Consider the following 15,016-nt stretch of genomic DNA (forward strand, 5'->3'; position numbering starts at 1 on the left):
CGAAACTGGACAAAGGGAAGTGGGTGTAACCACCCCCTCCCAGGTCCCACCCATAAGGCGTGACCTAGCAGGTATCCCAGCCCCCCAGATTAGTATAAGAGTGGGAGTTGGGCCTCAAGACTTTAGATTATCCTGAACCTGCAAAACTGAACAGAAACTCTGGACCTTCGACATTCGACGAAAGAAGAAGACTGAAGAATCTCCCTTGTAGCCAAGGAGTGGCTACCCTGTGCAAACAGGCACCATCAAGTGACTACCCTTTGCTTTGTGAAACGTTCGACGAGGAACCGACTGCAGAGCCCGACCAGAGCCTTGATTTCCAGACTTCTCCGACCCTCATCCACATCTGCAGCAGAGCTGAGATCCGTGGAGGCGACGAGCGACGTGGGACCGGCGACCTGGGAAAAGTGGCTAGTAACTTACAGCGCAGCTTCTGAGGTACCCTCGAAGTTGTGCACCGGGGATTGAGAAGCCCCAACCCCAAGCACCATCTGCACCGAAGACCAGCCCCCCACACTCCACGAGTCCTGCGTGGGGCCCTTCAGCATTTTCCTGCTTGCCGCGTCTGTCCGGTTGCTTGCCCGCTGGCTAGTGGCCTTTGTGACGACGCTCCCTGAAATCTTCTGCGCTGGTTTGGCTCCTCCAGACTGGCTCCCGCTTCTCTGCAAAGAAGAAGCACCCCAGACCTTCCTGGTCTGCACCAGAAGCAAGTCCTTTGTTCTTCGTGGGTTCCGCTTGCCAAGGCTTGGTGAGTCCTAGTCCAACTTCGACGCCGCCGACAGCAAGAGCCTTCGTGGGACAGCTCGCCTCCTGGTCCTGGTCGTCCTCGACGCTTCCTGGTCCTCCTGGCTGCAGCGACAAGCTTCACCTTCACCTGCAACTCTTCACGACATCGCCTGGTTCCTTCCTGGTTCCACGTGGTCACTGGCTAGTGACCTTGACTCTGTCCCTTCTGCTTGCAGGTTTCTTCTCTTCTTGATCCCAGCCTGGGGATCCACCGGACACTCTCCCCTGACTGCCTGTCAGCATCTTTCTTCAGGCATCCATAGGAGTCGACGACGAAAACGACGCATCTTCACCCCTATGCACCCGCAGCCTGTGGGCTAGGTAACTTGGGTACTCCGGTGCTCATCAGGATAGTGACTATCCTAGTGTCTAGTTTTCAAGTCTCAACTTCCTAGCTACTCCGGAAGTGTCCTAAATCTATCTATTTCTAAACTGTAACATTGCTATTGACTTTTACGCATTGCGCGTGAGTGTTTCCACTCTGCACACGAATCCCGTGGGCCTCCCACTTCCTAACTAACGCTAGTGTAGTGTAGCCCCAGCGATTCCCTAGGCCTATTCTATTTCCGTGACAGTGGTTCTTATACCACTTACTTAGTATATGGTTTGCGTGGCCCCTAGGGCCTAACTGTATTACTTACCTGTGTGACTTACTGTATGCATTAATAAGACTGTGTTGTACTTACCTCTAAACTCATAAAGAGTGCTGAGGGTTTGCTTAGAATAAATACACTTTATTTTATATATATATCTGTTGTGGTGTCCTTTCATTTGGTATTCAAGGGATTATATATGGTATCACAGCTGGCTTCACATGCCATTCAGAGTTTAGCCTAAGACTGCTCTTGTCCATGCTACCACTAGGATAGCTGGTCTATAAGGTTGACTTTACAACCAATCACCATAAGGGTATTTGGACTGATATAAGGTGTACACTATAACTAGTGACATCATACATCAGGCCAACTTCTCACATTCACCCCAAAAACTTTAATGGTGAGAGAGAGGCAAAGAGGAGCAAATTATAACATGCAGGGTCAAGGACCACCTCCGTCGCTTCGAGACTTGGGCCTCTCCAGCGAAGAGGAGGACAACATTGCCGAAGGTCCTGAAGGCAAAGAAGACACGCACATCCCAGTCGTCGAGGTCGAAAAGAAAACTTCGAAGGAGGTAAGAGAAGCATCGACCCCCCCCCCAAACCGCCAGCTGACCCACATAAGAGTGACTGTAAGTCCTTGAAAGGAGCCTTGGCGTCGAAACATTCGACAACCGAAGTGCGTCCAAAGACAGTCCGTCGGTTCCTTTGACAAGGAGTAACAGAAGGTGAAAACCCTAGAAAACACAGTCGTCGAAGTGCACTCATGAAAAGGACTCTTCGAAGTCTAAAAAAGAAAGGGTTAAACAAGCTTCGACGTCTACAAGCTTCAAAAGAAAGGCAGAAAATCTCGATGCCGAAACACAAGCGCCGGCTTTGAAAAAGAAGCGACTCGAAGCCGAAATGGCGCGTATCTTGCAACGCAAGAAAGATTACGGCGAGAAATTGAAACAGTTCAAAATTCCGCTGAAAATTTCAACCAAAACTGAAAAGGATGTTGAAGAACTAGAGCTGCCGACAATGCCAGAACCGGTCGAGGAAGAGGAGGAAGAAGATTACTACTTCGAAGCCGAAGGAGAGGAGGAGGACCAAACCTACCACGGTTCGGCAACCTCGGAGCCGCAAGACATGCAGTGGCAAGATCTCGATGCCAAATCACCAGAAGAAGGGGTAGACTCATACCCCTCGAGGCCCTCCCCACCAGATGACATTGGAATGTATAATCAGGTGATAAAGAAGGTTGCAGACACTTATAGAGTGAAGTTAGAGGAGGAAAAACCGCAATCCTGGTTTCTCCTAGAGACATTATTGCAGACACAAACAAGGAGTCAATTCCGTCCCATGCTACCAAGCTTGCTGGACCAGGGTAAGGAAGCCTTTGAAGAACCTGCTACATGCAAGGCTGTAACACCAAGGGGTGAGAAAAAATACAAACATTCCTCCAAGGATCCTAGGTATATCAGGGGTTCGGTGCCAGCTCATTCCATGATAACTTTCACGGCTAGGAAGAGAGCTAATGTACCCACTAATATGGGGCCACCTCCAGACAAAGAAAGTAAGAGAATGGATCTCATTGGAAGAAAGGTGGAACGAAGTGCGGCAATTCAGTGGCTCATCGCAAATTCAAATGCATTAATCAATAGGCATGCATAACAACACTGGGAGGAAGTAGGTGAACGACTAAAACATCTGCCAGAACAATACCAAAGAAGGGCAAGCCACTTAGTGGAAGAAGGGAAGAACATGGCGAACACATGTTTAAAATCAGCCCTAGATGCAGCAGAAACATCTAGCAAACAGATGAGGATTGGATTCACTGAAAGAAGGCACGCCTCGCCAAGAATTTCAGGTTTCAAACCAGACGTACAAAATAACATATTAAACACCCCGTTCAATGGTGAACAACTGTTCGGAACAGCTGTGGACGAGAAATTAAATCAATTTAAAAAGGAGAATGAGACTGCAAGGTCCATGTGGGCACTACAATTCAGAGGCATGCATAGGGGGAACACCATCACGGAGACCAGCAGGCAGAGGTAACCACCAGCTGGTAACCTCACACCAAGCTTTTCAGCAAGGTTACCAAGGAGGAAGCCCGGGCCAGCAACAGGGCCAACAACAACCGAGTTGGCAATACCAACACGGAAGACAATTCTTTCGAGGGCGCCCTCGAGGAAGAGACCAAGCGCAAAGATGGGGACAGCTGCCCACCTGCAAGTGACTTCACTGCAAGGCTTATGCACACTCAAACAAAATCGCAGAGAGTGCAACAACAGACAAGCATAACAAAAGAACATGTCCCAAAGAAAAAACAATTCCTCCAACATATAACACCAGTGGAAGGCAGGATAAGAAACTTCTTCCAGGAGTGGAAGAAGATTATATCCGACAAATGGATATTAAACATAATAAAATACGAATACTGCATAGAACTTGCCAAACAACTTCCGAGCAAAAGACCAAACAAGGTTCATTCAACAAAAGAACGATCTCATTTGCTCGAAGAAGCACAAGAGCTTTTGAACAAAAATGCCATAGAGAAAGGTACCTTACAAGGAAAGGAACAAGGGCGAGTATTCCACGTATTTCCTCATACCAAAGGTGGATGGAACACTACGACCGATACTAGACTTAAGGTTCCTAAAAAAATTCATAAAAGCACAAAAATTCAAAATGACAACCTTACAAGAAGTAGTACCTCAGATACAGGAAGGGGACTACATGGCAACTATAGACTTAAAGGACGCTTACTTGCACATCCCCATGAACAGCAGACACAAAGGCCTTCTGAGATTTGTGATCAACAAAACACACTACCAATTCATAGTGCTAGCTTTCGGACTAAAATCAGCACCAAGAGTCTTCACAAAATGCCTAGCAGCAGTAGCGGCCCACCTAAGAAGGCAAGGGATTCATGTTTATCCATACCTAGATGACTGGCTAGTAAGAGCAATCTCATACAGTCTTTGCAAAAAACACATATAGAAAGTCATAGACACATTGGTCCAACTCGGTTTCTCAATACACTGGGAAAAATCATCAATAGAACCAGAACAAGTGAAGATATTCTTTGGGGCAGAAATCAATACAATACTAGGAAAGGTATTTCCAAGAACAAAGAACATTAGCGATACTGAAGGAGACACATCTATACCACAAGGGGCAAGCTCTGACAGTGAGGACAGTGGGCAAACTACTAGGGATGATGGCGACAGGCATTCATCTAGTCCCAAACATTCGGCTACCCATGAGACCATTCCAGGAATGGATTCAACAGCAATGGTCACAGGCAACAGGGAGTTAGGAGGATCTAGTGGTTGTCACGCAAACACTTCATCAAGAGATGGCGTGGTGGAACAGAAAGAACATAGCACAGGGGAGACTTATCACACAACCAACTCCAACAGTGAGCATTACAACAGATGTCACAGTTATGCATATTATCATTCATATTACATGTCTGTGCAATCACAATGTCATAGCAGTACATTATACTTTACAATATCCGAAATATTACAGATTCACTTGATACACAGAAAAGGAGGGTCTACTTAAGAGAGCCGTTACCCAGTATACTGGGGTATAGAAGAGGATCTTGTGCTTTGCAATTTCATACCCATTTCCGGACCATAATCAAACCTCAGTGTGCATAGATTCTAGAAATTGTACTAGTGGTTCCCAGAAATTCCTTGGACGAGAAGTTTGTGGTAGCTCCTCTGCATATGCTTCCAAACTGTGTTTTACAGTATGTCAGATCTGCAATCCAGTGTTTGCATTTTGGCGTAGCCTTACTACCCCATTTCATTGCTAAACGCCTCTTTGCTAGTTGAAGTGCTTTTGGGAGTAATTTACGTCTACAAGCTAATTTGATCCTGTACATGCCTAGTAGACATGTTTGGGGTGTATTAGGTATCAGTTCTGCCAACATGGTAGTGAGTGTAGTGGTTACCACTGCCAAGTAGGAATGAAGTCGCGGGCACGACCAGGCCACATGCAAGAAATCCGCTGTTGAAGCTCCGCATCTGCGGCATTTGTCATCTTCCCTTAGACCATATTTATGGAGTTGTGCAGGTGTGTAATACACTTGATGGAGAAACTTAAAGTGTATTATTTTCAGATTGCAGTTGGAAGTCAGCATTTGCAGTTGTGTGCAGCTGTAGTCCCATTGCTCAGTAGTGATACTTACACCTAATGTGTCTTCCCACCTTGTTTTGGGTCTATCCTGAGCATTGAATTGTTCCCGTTGGGCCGTATTATACAGTTTCGTAACTAGGCCCTTCTGCGTCGGGGACATCAGCAGGATCTGTAGCGTATTGTGTGTCAGCGGTTCATCTGGGAATGTAGGATATAAAGCTGTTAAGTGCTGCGCGCAGTCTCATGTATGCAAAGGTTTTCAGTGGGGTATGATGTGTGCACAATGATATCATTTTGTGATACAAATGTCCCTTGTGGAAAAGCATCCCCCATTTTACGAAATCCCATCTCATTTAGTAAGCGTAGCATTTTAGTTAGCATATGCCATGCTTTGGAGCTGCAACTCGCCGGGTATATCCCTGTGGGCGGAATGTGTCATCGTGGCGATGAGAAGTGTAATAAGCGGGGTAGGAAACATGCTTTCATGTTCCACCGCTATATGTGGTATATGTCCATGTGAGTAGCCAATAGTGGGCATAGTGCGCCTGTGCACTGTAGTAGTTGAGTTGAAGGTCCGGAGCCCCAAAACCTCCCTGCATGTATGGCTTAGTGAGTTTTTTCCAGCCTACACGTGCATGCTTTCCCGCCCATGTTAGTCTGAGCAAGGCTGTACGGAGTTTGGCAAAGAGCACCTGCGGAATCCATATAGGTATATTCATAAATAAATAAAGAAACCTCGGTAACGCCACCATTTTTAGGTCTCGTTACCTAAGCAGCGCATGCGCTGCGCTCGTCTTACGAGGCTTCTTGGAATCAATACGATTCCAAGAAGCCTCGTCCCAGCTCTGCCTTCAATTCTCATTTGTGCGTGTCTTTTGGCATCACAAATTATGCGAAAGGCAGTGCAATGATTGCACCTAAGGCATGCCAATCGCTGCTTGTTGCCCCCCTGTCTCCTTTTAGTCATGCCCAGCGGGATTGGATCTTTTACCCACGGCGTGACACAGTAGGTTTATTATTTGCCTGCCGCACTTTATTACTTTAATTCGGAGTGCGGTGCCTGCTTCAGGGACACCGCGCTCCGTTTATTTATTTATTTTTAAATTGCTTTGTTTCGGAGCGTGGTGCCCGCTTGAGGGACACTGTGCTCCATTTATTTACTTTAAACAAAAGAAATGCCAAGACTTCACAGCGGCCCGCCAGAATAATGTTTACACCTCCGTGCTCGGGCTCAAGTTGTTAAGGGACATGGGCAGCAGAGAAGTGGGCGGCAGGGACCATGGCCTCCTTACGAAAGACACGCAAGCGGTATCCCACATGGAATTCTTTCTTTTTCTTTACTGTGCTATGGTTGCATCTTTCTCACTTATGAGACCTTGAGTGAATTACTTTTGATGAGGAAAAGTATAGGATTTCGCAAGCGGCTGAGGAGTTTACCGGTTATTTCGGGATCAATCTCCCACGATCTGCTCGGATTAGTAATGTCGGGGTAGCCGAGATTTACGCCAGTCCTTTTCACTACTGCTTCGCACACCCCTTTCCGTATTACTTTTTCTGCTCTCCACCTGCCCCATACCTTCTGTCTCTCCTCTGCTCATTTCTTCTCCCTCTCTGAATGTCTTTGCCTCTCCCTGTTTATCCACTTCCCTCCTGCTCTCTCGCCCGCTATCTCTTTTTCTAATCCCGTCTCTCCCTCCTCATGCTGTTCTCCGCCCTCCCTTCTTCTGCTGGTGCAGGGGGGTAGGAGTGGAGTTGTGGGGGGGTGGGGGGTCGTGGATTCTTTGTTAAAAGGGGTGAAACATACTCAGAGTGGACTTGTCAGTCTTCAGGGAATCTTTCTTTTCAACCGTGGAACAGGCTTCAGAATAGATAAGATTTTCAACATTACACAGTGAAAAGGAAAGCAGATTTCCAGAGAAAAAAATCTATTTCCAGATGGGTACAATCGTATGAGACTCAGCTGGACAGCGTCACAAACCGATCCGCCTCGGGCTGCTCCAGGGCTTCCAGGTTTTTAAAATATAAATTTCTTAATACTGTCAATCAGCCTGCTCTTAGAGATCAGCATTTTGTTAGCTCAGGAAAGTGAAAAATATAAAAATGGAAACGAATCTGTGCACGTACGCCTGTTGTGGCCGGCACTGTAGTAAAGGACCGACCGCATACTAATGAACCATCATGGCCTGCCTCCGAGAGGAGCAGCCTGGCTCGAACCTCTGTCTTCATAGGGGGAACAAGAACCCTGGGCGTGTTTTGACTTTCTTGGACCTCACCAGTGAAGAGAGCTTGAGTTCTCATAGCACAGCGAGCTACGGTGCCCACTTCCTGGCACATGGCCTAGGCTGGCTCTCTGAGAGGGAGAGAATGCTTGAATTATATTGAATCACTGGTAGCTTTCATCTGTGTGCCCATCCATATCAATATTCAACCATTTGAAAACGTATCCATCATCTATCCATCCATCCATCAATCCACTCATCCAGCCCTCCATCCACCCTTTCACTCACTTATCCATCCCGCCATTCATCCTTTCACCTTATCCATCTGTACACTCATTCATCTACTCTTCTCCTCATCATCCATCCAGCCATCTACCCTTTCACCCATCCAGCCATCCTTCCACTTACTCCTTCATCTACCCGGTCACTCATCCTTCAACCCATTCACCCTTTCAGTCATCCATCCATCTTCCCTTTCTCTCTCCATCCCCCTTTTATTTAGCCATCCATCCTTCCATCCACCCATCCATCTACTCATCCATTGAGCATATCACTCATCGTTCCTTTGACTCATCCATCTATCCTTTCTCACTCATCCATCCACCCTTTCACTCCTTCACTCATCTATCCACCCTTCTGTCCATCCACCCGTGAGGAGGAAGACCAGGGCACCTAGCACCAGAACCTGTCTCACACACGAAAGATCTGCGGCAGATGACCGTTCAAAGAATGATCCTATTCTGCTGTATTTTAGGTGCTTCGGTGACTATCGTACTGGGTAAATTGTATGTGTGTTCTCTGCTTTTGTTCATCCATTTCCACCTCACGACGTTTGCTTTGTTTTCGGTTAGTCTTACAATTGCATTCTCTTCGGCCTTGCGGTTTAAATTGCTGACCATAAGAGTTTTAATCTTAACTTCTCCTCTGATAAAATGTTGAGATCCTGGGCAAATCCCTTCACCTCCAAATGCCAGTGGGCATTATTTCATGCAGCCACTGAAATATAAGGCACTTAGAAGCTGCAAGATCATTTCAGAGGAGATGTAAATTGGGCAAATCTGCAAATGCATCTTTCTGCTCCCCCGACCCCGGTGCAAGTTAGTGAGAAGCATAAAAGATACAACGGCGGCACAATATGACCAAGGGCAAGCAGTGCGGCTGATTCTCAATGATCCGGGAGTTCTTGGCAAGTCCCAAAGCCACCACAAACATTGTAAATCGGAGGGAGCTCGGGGGCTACTGTTCCGGGTAAAGGGTCACACGTAAAATGGCCCAGTCTCCCCTCATGTGTTTTTACTGATGGGGACCTCAAGGTGAGAGTATGTACACTTGAACAACTCACCCGTTTCCGGGTGAACTGCCTCTACGCACAAGCTATGTGGTACAATGAAGACCTTTAGATTTGTTAGCTCCTACCAGTGCTCTTGTTCAGGTGATGAATCTAAAGAAGACACCCCAATTCTTAGGGCTTAAATCACATATGCCTCTGTCGGAATATAAAAACAAGCATTGAAAATGCAATAGGTCTCGCCTTGGATTAAGTTAAAGCCATTTGCTTTGCTAATGCTTTTGTATAGCAAAACAAAGGGCTTTAACTTAATGAAAGGCGAGACCTATTGCATTTTTAATGCTTGTTTGTATAGCTATTCTATCAGCGAGTGATAGTGTGAGGTGAATCCATCTGTTAATCTGGTCCTCTAGTTTAGTTATGGCTTTCCCATAATTCTCTCTCAGAACCAAGTCTGGGTCTCGGTGTATCCAGACCCCCAAGTATTTCACTGGGTCCGTGTACCATTGTAACGGATAATCAATCGTTGGTTGGGTTGTCCCCCGGGCTAAGCGGGATCACCATTGCTTTGTCCCAATTTATAATAAAGCCGGAGAAATATTCAAATCCGATATATTCTCGGATGAGTTTGTTGAGATTTACATCTGGGTTTCTGGTGTAGAGGACCATATCATCTGCATAAAAAGAGATTGTTATGGTCTGTAGATGAAACTGTAAAGCTATATCGACATGCTTTTGACGAATCTTACACGCAAGGGGTTCTAGCGCGAGGGTAAATAAGAGCGGGAACAACCGGCACCCCTGTCGCATGCCCCGGCATATGTTAAAAGGAGCAGAGGTGTTACCGTTTATACGTATTCTGGCGCGAGGTTGTGTATATAGTAGAGCTACCCATTTCAAAAATGGTTCTGAGAATCCCATTTGTCTCAGGACTTGAAACATGTAAGGCCATTCCACAGAATCAAATGCCTTAGCGGCGTCTAATAGAGTCGCAGAGGCCGGTAGGTCCGGGTGTAAGTGATGGAACATTGCAAATATAGTCCGTATATTTTGTGTAGTGGAGCGTGGCGGAATGAATCCAGCCTGATCCGGGAGTATCAGGTTGTTCTTCAACGGTTGGAGCCAGAGGGCAATGATTTTTGCCAGTGGCATCTGTGTTGATTAACAATAGAGGGCGGTAGGAGTCGTATCGGGTCGGATCTTTGTCAGGTTTGAGAAGCGTGATCAAGGGTGCCTCATGTAGCGAGGGGGTAGTATGCCCTCTTCATAAGCTTCCTCGTACATAGCTGCTAGGTGAGGATATAACACATCTTTATATTCTTAATAGAACTCTCCCGGTAAGCCATCTCTACCTAGTGCTTTATTTGGTAGCAAATTTATAGCTTCCCTCATCTCATCTTCCGTTATGTGGTGACTAAAATATTCCTAATACGCGTCAGATAGCCACGCCAGGGCAATATCATCCAAGTATTTATTTATCTCAGTTGGGGATACCGCCGGCCGGGCAGTGTATAAATGAGTATAGTGGTCCTCGAAACAATGTATGATAGAGGGGGTGTCATATTGAAATGTATTATGGCTATCTACAATTTGAGTTATGTACGATGCAGTGTGTGTGGGCCGCAATCTACTGGAAAGTGTTCTACCTGGCCTACCACCTTCTCCATATGCTCTGGCTGTGTTTTACGGGAAAGGTATTTAATTTCGTCATCTGCAAACTCGTGATATTTATCCATTTGACTACAAATTTCAGCTAATAGTTTAGGATTCGGTGTGGACATGTATGCGTTCTCCAGTTTCGTAATGTCTGCTTCAATTTTGGACAACTGTGTTTGAATGTCCTTGAGTATACCGGCATGTTTACCTATACAGAAGCCCCTAATGGTTACCTTAAAAGCCTCCCAAAATACTTAAGCACTACTCACTGAATCAACGTTGTGTGTAAAGTATTTCGTAATAGCCTGCCGTAGCTCTACTCTATATACTTGATCTTGTAGTGCGCTAGGATTTAGGCGCCATGTAAATTGACGTGGAGTGTGGGTGCGGATGGCCAATTCTAAGCTAACCTGAGCGTGATCAGAAAGAGTTTGGGCAAGTGCGTGATGGCGGTCGTACAGGCGTTTATATCAGCCGTGGCTAACCAGAAATCAATTTGTGACCAGGTGTTGTGTGGTAGATGGGGTGGCGCAACCTCCATAAATGGTACATAGTGTGGTCGTCCATACCTTCCTTAAGTACCTTGGTGGAGTGTTTTCCATATCGATCATTACAAGTGGACTTGTCCATAACGGGGTCTATGCAAGTATTAAAATCTCCACCCCATAATATCGCAGAGGGTGGGAATGAGTGTAATTTGGCCCATATGTCCGTGAAAAAAGAGGGATCTTCTACGTTTGGTCCATATACATTTACTATGGTCTTGACAGTTCCTCCAAAATTATCTTGCACAATCACATATCTCCCTTGATCATCGTGTATTGAGTGGAGCAGATTAAAGGGGACATTTTTCTTAATGAGTAACGGACTCCTCTAGCATAAGTGGAGTCGGATGACGCAAACCTGTAAGCGGCACATATAGCCCCCACCCGACCTTCTGTTACGTTAGTAAGATGTCCCTTGCAGACTAGCAATATCTACCTTGTGACGATCTAAATAAGCAAAGATCTTATGTATTTTCTGTGGATTGTGTAGGCCCCTAACATTCCATATCATAAATGTGATCTTCCTCGTGGTTAATGGCCCGCTATCCACTGCTGCCTGCGATAATTATAGAAATAGGATAACTGCGTCTAGACCTGCATAACATAAAGACAATTCTCTCCATGCTGACCAATTTTTCCGTTTTTTCTCCCTCCCCTCACCCACTTCGCCATCCCAATTACGACAAAGACAAGGCCCCTAATCTGATAAGCATATCCCTTCCCCTCAAACATTGCTTACTAAACAAGAAAACAAGGTTGTGGTGTACACAACGGTGGTGGGAGTGGCCAGCCTAATACCCCGAAGAATAATATCCACGGGGGGTCATGTTACGCTCAGCAAGTGGTATAGTGAACACACTCAATGACAACAACTTGGAAAAAACAGGCTAATACAGTCCATAGGAAATAATGGTATACATATCCCGGGTAGTTACATGTTAAGTAGTATCAGCGTTATACAATATTTAAGCCAGCTAGTGCACCGATAATTAAATACAACTGTCACATGTGTGAGTCCATGGTGCACCAGTACGGAGCGCCATCTGTGGCCTCCACTTCAGAAGAGTCCCAGGTAAACTTAATTCTTGCAGACAGCATTACTCAACATCTGAAATAGTCCCCAGTTCATCTTGTGCGCCTCTAGGGGACGGTTTCGTTTTCAAGTATTTAAGTACTTCAGTGGGTGTGTTGTAGACTCTATTACTTTCATCTGTGATCCTCAGACGTGCCGGGTATACCATTGCATAAGGAATGTTCATGTCTCGCAGTTTCTTCTTTACGTCCAGGAATTTTTTCCGGGCTTCTTGGATCTGGCCAGTGAAATCCGGGTAGATAGAGACAGCCATTTCGTCATGAGTGAGAGTACCCAGTTCCCGACCCTTACGGAGCACCGCATCGCGGTCCGTGTAGTTGAGTAGTTTGACTATAATGGGGCGCGGTCTTGCCCCCGGAGGCGGTGCCAGCGATCTGTGTGCTCTCCCCACAATGAAGACTTCCGAGAAGGTTTCTCTGCCCATTAGTGTGGTCAGCAGAGTTTCAATATATCGTTCCATGTTTCCTGTGTTGGCTGTCTCCGCAATACCCATGACGCACAGATTGTTGCGGCGTGACCTCGCCTCCAAATCTTCGGTCTTTTTTACAGTACCGCTGCTAGGGTTTTATCCATTGTTGTTTCGTTTCCAGTTGTCCTCCCCGTCTGATATGCGGCGCTCCACCATATCAATTTTTTCGATATGCCTATCCAACCGTTCAGACATTCTATCAACACGTTATGTTAAGGAGTCTATTTACCATCAATATTTGACAGTGTCGATTGGATCGTCAGGAACATAGCTTGAAAATCCACTGCTGTGCCCGCGGTTCCTGGCAGTGTCTGTGTCTGGCCCCCGAGGCATCATCTGCTGAACTCTGTCGTTTTTTTGGACTGTTCAATGTGCAGTTTGGGTTGATTTTTGTCCGGTTTACCCATGTTCAGTGCTCGCCTTATAACTCTCAGTGCGCAAGGAAGTAAATGGTGGGCTGTGTCTTCCTAGCCTGTAGGACTATAGTTCAGTCGTGCGATTCAGCCACACTCAGGGTTTCACACTAATCGACTTAGGCATAGCAAAGCGCCAGGTCTCAAGACTCCCAGTACATCTTGGGCCAGGAGACCAGTGCGTACAATTTAGGCTGTGAGAACGTAAGACAGCAGTTCCACGCCGTTATGAGTTGTGCCGTCACACACGTGGTGCATATGCACCAGGTGCAGTCTGCGCTCTGGCCTTGGTCGGTAGATACAGTAGGTCACTCACCGTGCGTGTCTAGCACAGTTTAATAAATAACTGTCCCGGTTGTTGAAATCCTGTTCACTAATTCGTAGGATTGGTAGCAGTATTCCTTAGATCAAACCAACACGTGGAGGCCTGCATGCACCAGTATCCCAGACAGTCGGGTGAATGGGGCAGCGGGGGGGCGGGGGTAGTAGTAAACTTGTGTCCAGTGTATATATATACGCCCAGCTGTATGTCTCTTAGGGCCTGGCAGATTGTAGTAATGAGCGCCGGTGCTGCAATATCAGCAAGGACTGCAGCTGCGTCACACAGTTTCCCTTGACTGCCCGCACCATGAAGAGCGGAGTTACTTTGTAGTGTGGGGGGGTATCCAGCCGTTACAGCCTCGTGGCAACATGCGGGGGTCCACAGTGCGGCGCTGGATCAGAGCGCGCACGTCGTCGCTGTTGTTCCCAGCCTCTGCATCGCCCCTGCCCCTTCCCCACCTTCAGCGGTGGTCAGCGGTGTCTGCACGGGTGCCGGAGGTCTGAGGGTGAAGAACTAGAGGGCAGTCAGTCCCCCCGGTCTCACTGCAGTAGCTTGTCCTTGTCAGGGAGGGCCCGCCTCGCAGTAGTCGCGCGTCTCACTCACCGGACCTCACGTAATCTGCATGCCGCCCGTGCGCCTCACCTCAGTATAGGCCGCGCCCAGGCTCAGATTCTTCACGACCGGAGGAGCTCGCTCACATAGCGGCCATTTCCAGACGTGGCTAGCTCTGCCCCCAACATTATCAACCTTAGCCCAAGAACTATGGAGATGGGCAATCCCAAGTAAAATAGACTTACTAGCAATACATCTTCGAGGGAAGGACAATATAGAAGCAGACAGGCTGAGCAGGCAAGCATCAGCATCCCACAAATGGGAAATGAATCAATCAGAAATCCTAAAGATATTCAAGAAATGGGGAACTCCACAAATCGACCTTTTTGCAACACCCCAAAATGCAAAATGCCAAAACTTCGCATCCAGGCAACCGTGCAGACAATCCCTAGGGAATACGCTATGGAAAGACTGGTCAGGGACATTTGCTTAAGCTTTTCCCCCGATACCACTGCTACACAGGGTACTCAACAAGTGCAGGATCAGCCACATGACATTAATACTCATAGCACCTCAGTGGCCCAGACAAACCTGGTTCTCACAGATAATGGAGATGACTCAAGGGGCAATGCACAAATTACCCAACAGAAAGGACCTCTTAACAATGCAAAACGGAAAGGTTCTACACCCAGAACCAGAGAGCCTAAGCCTGGCAGCATAGCTCCTGAGGGCATAGAATTTACTCACCTCAACCTCCCAAAGAGCACAATGGCAGTACTCAGAGAAGCAAGAAGACCTACGACTGTGAGAAAGTGCCATCTTTCTTGCATGGTATGCCCCCACTTTTTGCTGAATTGCTGAATGTACTTTGACTGAGTGTGCCCTGGACTCCTGCCAATCAGGTGCCCAGGGCCTATGTTCCCTAAACAAACCAAACCCAAATT

General features: G+C 46.9%; 1 pseudogene across 1 annotated transcript in view; it reads left to right on the forward strand.

Moving 5' to 3' along the window:
• The window catches only part of LOC146866936 (lysine-specific demethylase 5B-like), a 504,610-nt pseudogene that overhangs the window by 152,610 nt on the left and 336,984 nt on the right, over positions 1-15,016 (forward strand). The gene's annotated exons all lie outside the window — the stretch shown is intronic.

Source organism: Triturus cristatus, chromosome 1_2 (assembly GCF_964204655.1).
Source record: "Triturus cristatus chromosome 1_2, aTriCri1.1, whole genome shotgun sequence".
Lineage (NCBI taxonomy): Eukaryota > Metazoa > Chordata > Amphibia > Caudata > Salamandridae > Triturus > Triturus cristatus.